Source organism: Ostrinia furnacalis, unplaced genomic scaffold, assembly GCF_004193835.3.
Source record: "Ostrinia furnacalis isolate ACB-3 unplaced genomic scaffold, ASM419383v2 OfSCF4280, whole genome shotgun sequence".
NCBI classification, from domain to species: domain Eukaryota; kingdom Metazoa; phylum Arthropoda; class Insecta; order Lepidoptera; family Crambidae; genus Ostrinia; species Ostrinia furnacalis.
In genome coordinates this window covers 24343-38504 of record NW_021134519.1, presented here as the reverse complement: position 1 = coordinate 38504, position 14162 = coordinate 24343, and the positions used below count along the sequence as shown (strand labels likewise).

Sequence of the window (14162 nt, the reverse complement as noted above, 5' to 3'; positions counted from 1 at the left end):
TATCTCGTGAGCTAGGTGTCAATAATTAGGGTGATTTACTAACTAACCAGTCGCATACGAACAACAGCAGTGAGATTCAAACAAGTTTGATCCATGATGCCGCACGACTATTGTGTGAGCCCACCCGTAACCCAAGCTTATTTAGCTTAACACAAGGGGCTGGACGGGACTATTAGTAATTTGTGCAATACAAAGTGCTTATAATCTTTTAAAAAATCTTTTTATTGCTGTATTTAACCTTCCTTTCGTATACTAATTTATGCGTCAGTGTCAAGTCTGCGATTATTATTCTTTGAAATTTTCGTAAAATGGCTGCCGCCGCGGTGACGCCTTGTAATTAACAAATTAAAATTAAATTAGTGTTTTAAAGTGTATAAATGTACAACTTAATGGTAAAAAGTCATTCCTTGATTTTTAGTTAATATGTATCTGGAGTTATTTGAACAGTATTTTCGTCTATAGGATGGCATATTTCAAAAAACAAAACTGCACTCAAGCGTGTTGTCACAGCAACCGCTGAGCACATACTAATTGAATTTCGGTCCGTGGACCTATTTAGGTGCCAGAAACAGTCTAGTTGACATGTCTTCTCTAGTACGTAGTACATTATAACTCAATGTTTAAAATAAAGTTTGTTTACACTTTGACAACAATAGACTGACATGCATGGTGACATGTCAATGAAGTTTTCAGTTACTGTTGCCATTAAAAGAAATTAGTACCATTAGTTTTCCGCAACATGGCGAGGGTTTTTATGTTCCTGGTCAGGCTATACTATGGGTACGTAAACGTACTTAAATACTCTTTTTCTAGACTACAATCATAGATAGAAAACTAGTCCAATACAAACAGATTATGTTCATGCACACAAATGTTCGTACTGTGCGGGAAACTAACCTGCGACCTCTGCATAGTCCGTTGTGAACCACTATACCAAACGGCCGACAAAATTTGTTAGGTAATTAATTAATTGTAGCATCCTGAAGTCCTATCCTAAGACGGTGGGGCGTCGAACGTAGCCGCTACTGCATAATAGGGATTTCTGAAGATCGTTCTAGATTGGCTGTATTGGGGGAGGCCTAAGTCGCGATTAACAAGGGCTGACGTTAGCATGATAAAGGGCTAAAGCGCATGTAAACCTAGAAGTAATGTGTTGGTCCATTTTAACACAGCTACGCTTTTTGGAACTGGACAACTTTAATGATCCTGTCGAAATAGAATTTTGATCCTTCAACTGATAATATGGAAAAATATTTTCATTGGTTTTGTTCTCACTAAAGTTCAAAATATGGCGGCATCAATTCTGCCACCACCAAATAGTTTGATCCAGAGAACCTTTTGGATTAATTTCCTTGATGGGACCCGAAAATTCAGGGATGTAATAATTGTTCTTAAATTGGTTATATTTTATTATTGGTTATATAGCCTAGAAAAGGTCTAAAAAATAATGTTACCGTGCTTCAGAAGGCACGCTAAGCCGTGTCGGTCCGGTTGGTCCGTGTCACGCGCCTATGACGGCTCGTCTCAAACAAAATTTCGACCTCAGTTTTTTACACCGCACTATAAAAGAAAACTATTTTTTACAAAGTTTATTTTTCAGTAAAAATAAAAGGAAGCAGATTTAAGGAAATAAGTATTTTAATGCTAAGGTTGATTTGTTTTGTTTTTTAATATATTGTTGGCAGCTATTTGAAATACAAACTGGAATACGAGACGACTTTAAGGAAAATTTTCTTTTAGGGACTACACATTAAACAGAGAATGGGCAGCAGCGCTCTCTGAAAAACATCAATCTTTTAAACTGCAATCTCCAACCCGCCTGCCTAGCGTGGAGATTATGGCAAAACCCTCCACTATAGTGGAGGAGGCTCATAGTCCAGCAGTGGACTGTAAAGGGCTGTTGATGATGATTGGAATCCTTAACGAGCTAAAGAGATAATCTTATAATAACAAAGAAAAACAAATAATAGGATTATTCGGCTCACAAATAATATTAAGTTAGGTACTAAACTGTATAGTTTAAAACTGTTGTTCTATGTGCTTTAATCTACAAATGCTGTAGTTTCCTGTTGAATAACATTTCGTTGCTCAGTTTTAACATAATTAAGGTATTGTTTGGCCCGTATCACCGCCGACGACCACAATTATTTATTATTTAAATGTGGTATTGTAGTTAGTAACGTCGGCCAGTACGCTGGCGTCAAGCATAGTTGGCTTTAGTTTTTGTCTTCACTTGCATGGTCATTCGAAAGGTTATTTTCGGCCAAGAAAACATATTTTCCACGGCGTGTTTTTTGTCGCTAATGGCTCAATATAGAATGTTTACCTATATTGCTCAGCGACAGAGGCCCAGTAATGGGGGCGCCAACTGCGCCACTAATACAACCGGGCCTTTGTGCATTGATTGTACAATTTTGTTTTAATTTAGGACACTGGCGCGAATCGCCTTGAACGGATCTAACGGATTCGATTCTCAGTCGGGTCTTTATAGAAAACGTTAAATCCCGCATGCGGGTAGACGAACTGTAGCTTGATACCGTATATTACAAGATTGTGTTTACAACATCTAAACTGAAAATTAATTGAATTAAAAATTACAGCTTGAGCGTGCTTGATTATAAGATGAGCACGCTCAAGCCAAAAATTACAATAGACTATTTGATACCACCAATCAATTGACGTACTTTTTAAAACTGTCAAAACGAGACTGCCATAGAATTTGTATGGCAATACAAGCATGTGTGTAATTCTACGTGAAGAAGTATACTAATGTTTAGTAAAGCGGTGAAAAAAGAAATAATCATCATTTTATGAGCTATGCAGGCAATCATACGAAATGTTGAACTAACAATAATTTAGATAGCATACTGATGGTACCTACTGGCGTTATTACTTACTAGCTTTCCGACCGCGGCTTCGCCCGCGTGGAATTTTGTCTGTCACAGAAAAACTTTATCGCGCGCGTCCCTGTTTCAAAAACCGGGATAAAAACTATCCTATGTTCTTTCCCGGGACTCAAACTATCTCTATGCCAAATTTCATCAAAATCGGTTGCGAGGTTTAAGCGGGAAAGCGTAACAGACAGACAGACAGACAGACAGACAGAGTTACTTTCGCATTTATAATATTATAAGTTGGGATATGCTTTGAATGTTTAGTTATTATGATTAGAACATGTCATTAAGAATAGTTAATAAGACTAAATAATAACATTAATTTTTATCAATTTGTTTAGCGGGGATAGGGCATAAGACTACTTTGGACGACGTCAAAATGAAACACTTATGTGAAGACAGTAAGATAATAACGTGACTTTGGCGGCATTCATTGAGGACGTCTCCTGGGCCGTAATATCCCAGGATTCCCAGACCTGCCATAAACAAAATAAGAAGAAGACAGCAGAATAGAATCATGCGTATTTGTCGTAAATGTTTTTACTACAAAAATCGTAAATGCAGACGCTCACATTGAATTTGGAAAGGAAACGATTTAGATGTAGCTGCAAATCCGATTTCTGAGGCGTCACATCCAATATCCCTTTTCAGCACCCGTTAGGCCCGGTTTCCACCAACGCGGAGCGGTGTGGAGCGCAGCAGAGAAGTGTTATGAAAAACCAATCAGATTTCATTATTTCCACTCCGCTCCGCTTCGCTGGAAATGGATCTAGCGGATAAGAACGGAGAAGTGTTGGACGCACTTGTTTTTCTATAGAATTTGACAGCGGCGACGGTGCGGCGCGGCGCAGTGCTGAGCGGAGCTGTGCGGTGCGGTGCAGAGATGTGCGGAGCGATTTCATAGATAGCAATAGACTGACAGCTACGCACAGCACACACATCTTCTCTCGTTTCCGCACCGCTCCCCTCTTCTCCGCTGCGCTTTGGTGGAAAAAGCCTTCGCCGCACCGCTCAGCGTTGGTAGAAACCGGGCCTAATGCGTCACCGTATGTTCAATTGTAAGGAACACGCGCTGTGCGCCTCCAAAACTAGTTTATTTATAAATAGCAGCGATTATTATCATTGTTGACATTTAGTTCGTATTCATTTGATTGTATTGTCATAATACACACCTTGATCACGGTAATAATATCATACAGTATTGTAACTTCATATAAACAGACGAAACGAGAACTTTCTTTCGAAATTAAAATCTCGGTATGCGCTCGGTATGCAAAAGTCGGGGGTTTCGCGAATGTGCCGAATGGACGTCGGTGGCCAAGTGTTAAAAATGACAAAACTGATTGAATTTGAGTGACCGTCATTTACGGTCAAATTGTTCAAAAACTAGTCAATTTGTCAATTTCAGTCAGTTTGATTTGAAATGAAAATTATATTGTATTAAACCAGCTTTTGCACACAACTTCGCTCGCCTGAAATTAACGTAACAGATCATTATGATTATTAAAGTTTCAAAATTATTTACGTAGTTTTAAATAAATTAAGTCTACTAATCACAAAACAACACACATTTTTAACCTATTCCATTCACAAAGTATTTTGTTTGTCTAACTAAATAAAAAAGTACAATCACAAAACTAGATAGAAATTGTAAGTAGGCAGATGTAATTAAACTGGGTACTGTAGGTGGGCAGCCCTATCGCATGTTGTCATACTGTGACGTACCGCGCGACTGTTGACATTTATTTCAAAAATATGGCCGAGTTGGAATACTGTATAGATAGCATTACCGTGCCTTGATTAAGACAGGTTTTGTTGCATGATGCAAACAACAAAAATTTATATGCAAAAAAACATTCACGGTTTTAAAACACAAATATTTAAGCACTAATTTGTTATCATTTATGCACTTAAAAGGGGCAAGAGGTTTGGAACTTTCTCGTTTCATATGAAACTCTTTTCCGACTGTTTTGAGTTCGAGTTCGAGCACGGGAACCAGCACTCGAAAAAGTTTGGCACATCATGACTTCAATGACTTTGTCCGGCTTTAACTTCAAAAAAAATAACTCAGTCTGCGTTAAACGAGAACTGCGCGTGGGATTTATAATTCATTTTGATACTAAAATGTCCTGACTTTTTAAAAACTGTCCGTCAGTAGGTACTTCCAAAGAAGAACGGTCATCTGTGACCCAGACCCGACAGAAACGAGACATACCTCAGTTTTTTTGTCATGTCTTAATTAGTTAAATTATATATTTTTTATATTCGAAATCTATGTATAACACCAAATTATTACCATTTGTTTTTGTTCAGGCGTCATACAAAAACTAATACAAAATGCCTATTTATCACCAAAATTGGTAAATGTATGTACCTAAATGTCTATTACAGCTGCTATGGAATGTATCTAGGTGACTTGGAGATACAGCCGGATTATACAGGGTGGAAACGTGAAGTTACAAAATCCAAAAATTCAATGTTACCAGCTTCCATAATCTGTAACCTATTATTAGTGCCGTTTGAAAGAGCTCATGAAGCACTTTCAGAATCAGTAACTAGTTTTTCGATATCTTGTATAGTTTAGAAATAATCGAGTGAGATCACTTATCGTTCCATATGTATAACCACCCTGTATGAGCCGGCTGTATCTCCAGGTCACCTAGATACATTCCATAGCAGCTGTAATAGACATTTAGGTACATACATTTACCAATTTTGGTGATAAATAGGCATTTTGTATTAGTTTTTGTATAACGCCTGAACAAAAACAAAGGGTAATATTTTGGTGTTATACCAGGCCTGTTCATCTCCGCGAGTTTACATCGAAAACAAAACACGCACGATGGCCCACCTACAGGATACTATTCGACAAGGCCTCACATACGAGCGAACATTGACTCACGCACGCGTACGAGGGCTGCACTAAAAGTATCGGGAATGTAATATTTCCACTGTTCCAGTCATATTAAAATCTATTTAATTGCAAACTCCAGGGTTTTAAAAATCGTATACCATTTATTTATTTAAAAAAAGATTCTCGGTCGTATCACAAGGTCTTGTCAAACTTGTTTAGTCGTTGAGAAAATGGAATTGACTCGAGAAAATTCAAGAGCGATGATTTATTATGACTTTTGAAGTGGTTTAACACAAAAACAGTGTGTTGACCGGATGATTTCTGCATTTGGTAATGAAGCCCCATCCAAAACCACAATTTATCGCTGGTTTCCTGAATTTCAACGTGGACGTGTCAAGCTCAGTGATGATCCCCGTCAAGGTCGTCCAAAAACTGCAGTCACCTAAGAAAACGTTGATGCTGTGCGTAAGCTTCCGCAGACCAACCCCCCCCCCCCTAATTTAGAATGACGTAATATATGGACGGCCCCACATCATTTTACCGAAGTCAGCCCTATAGCTTCGGCGCAGTGCCGATCACTGACGTTTGTCAACAAAATGGTGCTTGACTCTTGAGACAGGCTAAATTACACCATATTGTTAATGACATTGAGCATACATTTTTTTAAATACCTTCGCGAAGCAAAACTTCTGTACGTAGTACTTATTGTTATTCTGTGGTTATACATAGATTTAGAATATAAAAAATATATAATTTAACTAATTAAGACATGACAAAAAAACTGAGGTATGTCTCGTTTCTGTCGGGTTTGGTTTTTTTTTGTATGGGGCGTGACCGTTCTTCTTTCTGACGGTTAGTCTGTAGTAGTTATCGATCAAATTGTTTTTTTTATTTTGTGCACCACGGACTGATGACACGGTGTCCGGTGGCGGTGAGTGTAGAGTGATTATTTTGTGCTACCTTTTGAGCGTCACATGTCACTTCTGTGGACCAATTTTCAAGCCTTGGTTACTTTGTTTTTGCACGTCAGTAAACATGGTTCTGTATAAAAGTAAAATTATGTAAAAACGAGAAGGAAAAGCATCAATAATTGTAATACATTGTGTGACACGGATTAAGAGTATGTCAAGAATTACGAATTACGTGCTTCATTATGTTTCTACATTTAGTAAATTATAACACATCTCACTGGTTGTCATTATGGCCGTGAACGTGCGGTAGATTCATTATGTGTATCTCGCTTTTGCGTAACAAAAATGCAACAAGACATACAGCAATATTTCAAAAAGTGATATAGTTTCCGCCTCTGTGGTCAGTAGGGTTTGTCTATGACCCAGAGGTTTTCGATGTCTCAAAAATCAACAAAAAATATCAAAATTGGTTCAACAGTTTAAGCATGAAACCCTAATGGCAACTTACCCATTTATAGACTTTTGGTACCATAGCCAGCCAAAACTAGGAAAAGTTCGTTTACCAGACTCAAATGCGTATCAGACTGCTACAAACCACAGCCCAGTTTTATTGCAAAATATTCTTTATTACAGCGACATAAGATGCCACGGTGACGAGCTTGATATGCCGCCTGTACATTATGTCATAGATTTCGGTGAGCGTGAGCAGCACGCGCCCTGACACTGCAACTGTTTGCACTATGATTAGCTGTTGTTTGACACCCGGAACCATGATGTAGTTCAGGACTGTTACAAAATCTGGCAAACAAGAGTTAAGACATGGAGCTAGTTTAACAAACATGTCGTAACAGCCACTAAATTATTTTTTTTAATATATAATTTATTTAATCAAAGAAATACATAATTATTATTGATTGGAAACCTATTTCAAGTTTATTACGAAAAAAACACGACGATTTTTCGGACATTCCAACAAATAAGTTTTTTATTATTTAATCAAATAAGTAAGTTAATTATATCAGAATTAATCATGATTATGTACGCCTAATTATTATTATTATTTTCAAAGTTTTTAGGTTCGTTTCGTAAACTGAACAATCAACGGCAATTTGTATTTAGCCGCTTCAGTGCTTCTAACGGTTAATTATTAAACGCTAATAACAAAACAGTGTCGAATCATCAAACCAAAAATAGTATTTCATTTATAACAATAAAGGAATCTTACTTCGTAGAGAAAATCCTTACTAATATTATAAATATGAAAGTAACTCTGTCTTTTCTGTCCATCTTTCACGCTTTTGGCTTTCACGCCTAAACAACTGAACCAATTTTGATTAAATCTGGCATAAATATACTCTGAGTGCCGGGAAAGGACATAGGATAGTATCGCGCGCGATAAAGTTTTTCCGTGACAGACAAAATTCCACTCGGGCGAAGCCGCAGGCAAAAGTAAATTTTCTTATAAAAATCTTAATAATAAATGTTAAAGAAATTGACGGGGTTTTATAGTAGAATTCCCGTATTCGTAGCATAATGTGTTTTTTAAATGAACACGTCCATAATATTGTTTACTTATGACGTCATAATTTTTGGTCATGCATGTAGTAAACCTTTTTTAACTGATGATGAACAAACTAACGAACGAAATGACGTCATCACATTTGCTTGAGTAAAATTGGGGAGCCAAGACAAGTGGAACTTTTCGATCGGACCAAAAATCTAATCTCTTCACGGAGCGATGAAACTCCATTACTAAAAATCGCCAGAGCGAAGGCCTTTCAAATTTACAAATGTCACGCTTTGCCCCTTGTCTAGGGAGGAAGTATTGTCTGATGATAAACGAATGAATGAATGAATGAATGATGTTGTTGTGGACGGATGACCTCATAAAAGAAACAGGAAGGCGCTGGATGCAGGCCGCTGTCAACCGGCCCATCTGGAAATCACTGGGGGACCTATGTTCAGCACGGGACTATTCTCGCCTCTAGTTCCCACCGCTGCAACTCCTGTGTGGCCAGGACCTACAGCTTGACCGCCAATAACCCAACCAGTGAAGGTCAAGTTTGTCCCGGGGCAGGGCCGTCCTTAACCTACTAGGGGCCCTGGGCATTTAAAGATTTTAAGGATTAAGGGGGGCCCTTATCATCTGGAAAAAGGTCTTATTAGCAGATGGGGGCCCCCTCAGTCGCGGGGCCCTGGGCACGTGCCCAAAGTGCCCAGTGGGAAAGAGGGGCCTGTCCCGGGGGAAAGTTCAACAGCGTCCTGTGTATGCCGCGTATATGTATAGCGGGGGAGGCGGGGTGACACAGCACAGGATGGTATAGTGCGAGGATTTTGGGCTACGGATTCGAAGATGATAATTGATAGTATGGAGTACGTTACTAGCAGAATGTTTGGGTTACTGTGAAAATAATAGCATCTGATTTATGTACTTTTCCTAAATTAAGTTCAATTGTTTATAAGTACTTAAATGTTATTCTGAACTTTGTTACGTCTTGTTTGAATAGTGTAATTGGCACTACCGTTCTATTCATGAAATAAAATAAAATAGTAAAAACTTCTGAGCTGATGCTAATCGCCGGGCCCCCTGAAAAATAACCCTAGATACGCCAATGGTCATGTGGCTGCTGATGATGATGATTACTTACCCGGAGGCTGGGGCGCTGGCGCCGGTGTGTCTGGGGCCACCGTAGTGCCCGGGGTGCTTTTCCCCCAAGACACGGCGCACTCTGGTGACAAGAGAAACAGAACATTAAAATCATGATCGTTTGTTCGTCCGTTCGTTTCAGCCAAATGGCGTCCACTGCTGTACAAAGGCCACCCCCAAGAATTTCCACAAAGACCGGTCCTGCGCCGCCCGCATCCAGGCACCTCCCGCAACCTTCACATGATCATCTCAAACATTTGAAAATTATAATATAGGTGTTACAGTCAAAACTCATAGTCGGTCAAAATCACTTTTGACTGCAAAAATCAGTCAATAGTGGTTTTGCTCGATGCCTTTGGTCAATATCACTTTTGACTCAATTTTCCAGTCAAGTGGTTTTAACTAAGTTTAGTCAAAAACACTTTTAAAATGCAAACAGTCAGTCAAAAGTGGTTTCGCCTGATTTAAAATTTTACCAATCAGCCAAAGTTCATACAAATTATTATGATTAGTGAAAATTAATCTGAAATCATCAAAAATGTATTAAAAAACCATTATAGTGTAACTTTCATGTGATTTGTGTACACAAATTGATCACACCTACTTCAGGTATTACTGTAATGTTGTTTTACTTTTTCTCATTATTTTTCAGAAATAGGCATTTGTCAGATAAAAGATAGGCAAATTATAAGTTTTGATCGTTTTTTGCAGTCAAAAGTGGTTTTGACTAACGCCCTTGCCTTGGTCAAAACCATTTTTGACGGTAAAAATCAGTAAAAAGTGGTTCTGACCGATTATGAGTTTTGACTGCAACATAGGTAGGCACTTCTATGTATTTGGACGATTTGGTGAAAGTTATTGGAAGCATTTGGATTCGGGCAGCGTAGAAACAGTCGTTGAGGAAATCTTTGGAGGAGACCTATGTCCATTTGGCTGAAACAAACGAACGAACTTCTATTTCGCATAATAATCCAATCGACGGGAATCGAAGTAGCAATCCTTCGAATCCGATGTATGACATGTTTAGACCCTGAGTTAGGTTTGTGAATGAGGTATGTTTAAAAATCAAGGTGCCTTTAGCCTAAAAATATCATAGTCAAAAACAACAAAATATGATCAGAATAGAATAGTCACCCATTGCATTACTTATCATTATTTTTGTTCATAGCTAAGATTACTATTTTTTGTATGACACCATTCATACTCACTGATTAGATTTGTTTTAGGAAATTCACAATTTTTATCCCAGTAAGTATATCATGATTACCTTTACTGATTAAAATAGTTTTCAGTTTATTTAAATATTAACCTATATTATTTCAAATAAGGTCCATAATTGTCTGAACTAGTATCCTGACTCTCCCATTAGCCGACCACAACAATCCCTTAGCAACCAGCATCACAACCGATTAATTACAATGTCATACTAATGTACAAATTTTTATTCATATTAATTTACTCCTGCATCAATAAGCAATTAGATGCCAAATTAATTTGCAATATTAGTAATTTATTACAACATTTGAATAATCATTTAGTTCACCGAAGCAATTAACTATTTCCAAGAATCTCATACCATTATTGTTATTTCTCTAATTTCTCTACTATCATCACAATTTAATATTGTTATGAATAACACAGCTGCAATATTACCAGCACTATTTGATGCTGATTTACTTTATATTAGATCTGACTGATGTTTAAAAATATCTTTTTTTACCATCAGCTACTTTGATCTCATGTTTATTTATACAAAACACTTGTAAGGTACAAAGAGCAAGCTAAAAATAGTAAAATGTCAATATTAAGTTACACAATTAAAATACAAGGAGATTATTAATTAAAAACAAAAATAACTGAACAATAAAATAATAAATGTCAATAGTCAAATATGTACATTAGGTTTTCATCAAAGATCTTTAGCATACAGTACCATTTGGGAAATTTCAAGGTTGATCGTTGTTAAAAATATGGACATTATTTGCAACACATTTAAACTATTACCATACAATATGATAACAAAGTAGTAATGCTTAATATTCCATTTTCCTCATCCTAACTGAAGTTATTGGGTTGGTTTTATAATTATACATATTTTAACTTGTTTGGGATGGAGAAACCTATTTTTCTATTTTAGCAGAAACAAATACTTACTCTTAAATATTTTGGAAGATATTATTATTATTTCACATTATCACTCAATCTGGAGTTATTATTTACTACTAAAGATGCATAAGTTGACCACCAAACAGGCACTTTAGTATCAAAATTAGAATAAACAAGTGAAAAAAATTGTCTAATGTAATGCAATCCAAATGTGCATTACATAATTGGAGTGTTTAACAACATTACATTATTAAAACAATCATTGTGATGCAATATCATTTCACAATGTTATCAAGAAACATATGGTAATTAGAATAATTAGATTTGCACACTCATATTCCAGTGAAATGTTGAAACATTTAAGTTTTGAGTAACTCTAAGGTGATTCATCGACTGACAAAGACCATAGGTATATGGTCAAAAGTTCATAACATTAAATCATTATTTTATTTTTGGTACATAAATAAATATTATACTGGCAACTCAGGTTTGGTCTGCCTTAAACTTTGCATGCTTTACTGTAACAAGTACCTGTTGGTGATGCTAAATTCTCTTTCAATATGCACAGTTTGTAACTTTTTCCAATGTTTACCTTGATTATTTTCTTGGATTCTCCAAATTGACTGATCTTATTTCCATGATACTACAATGCTAGAAATGTGTTGAAAAATATTGATGTATCAAGGCAATAAATATCTTGTTGCTAGAGCAATTGGTTTCTCCATAACTGTAAAAATCAATTGGTTGTAGATTAATTGAAGTTATACATATAAAGTAAATCTATTGGGCATTGCAATATGGTTGTTATTACAAATTAATCAGTTGGTTGCTGGTGAGCTATTTACTGTTCTGGATGATGATGGAGATGGCTTTCAGATGTTTGTAACGGGATCCTTGTGGTTCTATTAAATTGATTGAATGATAACAATTTTATTCAAGACTTTTGATTACTTAAATGCTATCAGTCCTTATCATAAATGGCTATTTACCTAAAAGACAATCAATCCTGGCTCTTCATTCAACTGCAACAATCCAAGCTTGTGTTACACAATTTGAAAGTTTTTTATGCAATTCACAAACACTTCCATCCAGTTTAGGTTAGATTTTTGATTTTCTAACTGTGAACCACTGGCAATAGCATTTCACACTGCACACTGTATCCTATTACTATTGTTGATTACTACAGCACAAAGTGTTTGCTCACTTAACTAGAAAACAAAAGTGCATTGTATTCACAAGTACAGTTATAACTGGCGCCTTGCTCCACCTATCGGACGCAGTCCTGCTCTTCAAGCTTTTAGAGATAAATGAAACGATCACCTTGCTACCAAGACATAATAAAACTAGCTACGTTTCCCTATCACCATTCAGCAATTGCTGCAAATGTTGGATGGAATACAACGATCGGCAGCACCACAAATCAGCGCGAAACATCGTCGAGTCATAATCGCTGGCTGATATGTGACACATATTATCAAATTTATAGAGAAACATCCATCATTTCTGTCACAAAAATAATTAAACGTGTTATAAATAGCTACAGTGAAGTCAGCTTCTGATAGATATCGTCCGAGAGCGAGCATCGAGCAGCAAGATGCAGAAATATCGGAGTATTTACGTCACAAAGAAGCGACTTCTGGCCCCGAATACTCTCTCTAGCACAACGACAAATCGAGAATACATACCTTGGGTTGGACCGTGACACAAAAATCTTGTTGCTTGTTCGCCAAACACTCGTTCACACTAATAAATAAACTTCATATAAACATGTATCTTGCACACGGTGTCTAAAATCGATATTCTAAAAACGATCAAAATAAAATATTTCGTGGCACGGTGTCACTGAACCCAGCGCTTGCGGATTTTTAGCTCTTGCTCCACTAACCACGGCCGATCGTCACAAATAGATAATGCCTTTGTTAGATGAATTACGAAAGGGAAATAACGGGATATTTCATGAGCGACCCGACATAAATTGCACAAAGAAAGATGTCAGACACAGCCACAGATACTAAACTCAGCTGCGCTCAGTGTTGCCAGTTACCAGGTTGAATGGTAACATGAAAAAAAAATCTTTTTTTTTTTAATTAAAACTTTCAACTTGCTTTTTTACCCGACTGCGCCAGAAGGAGGGTTATGTTTTTTATACCAAACTTTTATTAGGTACGTACTATTTAAATATTTATTTTTGTTTTAATATGATCAAGATTGATCCTGCTGATGATGATGAATTTTTTTTTCATAGTAGATCGCCAATCGCCATATCGCACATCCTAAAACCCTCTTCAGTCAATATCATGATATTGATAATAAAAATCGTACACTTAATTTTTAAAATAAACCATGAACTGTTTTTTGTAGTAATATCTTTATTTAATCAAAAATTCAAAATACAGGCTTTGGTAGTAGTGCAGGCGAGGTCTTTTAATTTTTTTAAGTAGGTACTTACTTATACAGGGTGTTAGATAAATGGGTTTAAGAGCCGACACTAAAATAGTCCATGTTAACATAGGCATATAAATGGTGTCAGAAATTGGATATCATGATTTTAATTTTTTTAATTTTCATACAAAATAAATTTTATAAAATCCGATTTGTATAAAAATTAAAATAATTAAAATGAAGATATTAATTTTCTGACTTCACCATACCATTTATATGACCATGTTACCATGGGCTAGTGTCGGCTCATATACCCATTTACCAAACACCCTGTATACTTACAAAGTTACCTACGGCACAGAATAAGT

General features: G+C 36.6%; 1 protein-coding gene across 3 annotated transcripts in view; it reads right to left on the bottom strand.

Moving 5' to 3' along the window:
• Window positions 1-13422, bottom strand: part of trc (Serine/threonine-protein kinase tricornered) — a 100121-nt gene extending 86699 nt beyond the window's left edge. For 2 of the 3 annotated variants that reach the window (XM_028313599.1, XM_028313601.1), the window contains exons 1-2: window positions 13098-13422; window positions 9308-9388 (exon numbers count right to left, since the gene is read on the bottom strand). The gene's annotated coding sequence lies outside the window, so the exon portion shown is untranslated. Of the gene's footprint in view, window positions 1-9307; window positions 9389-12401; window positions 12435-13097 lie in introns of all 3 variants that reach the window. The other variant, XM_028313600.1, reaches the window with a different exon arrangement.
• Window positions 13423-14162: the final 740 nt, after the last annotated feature.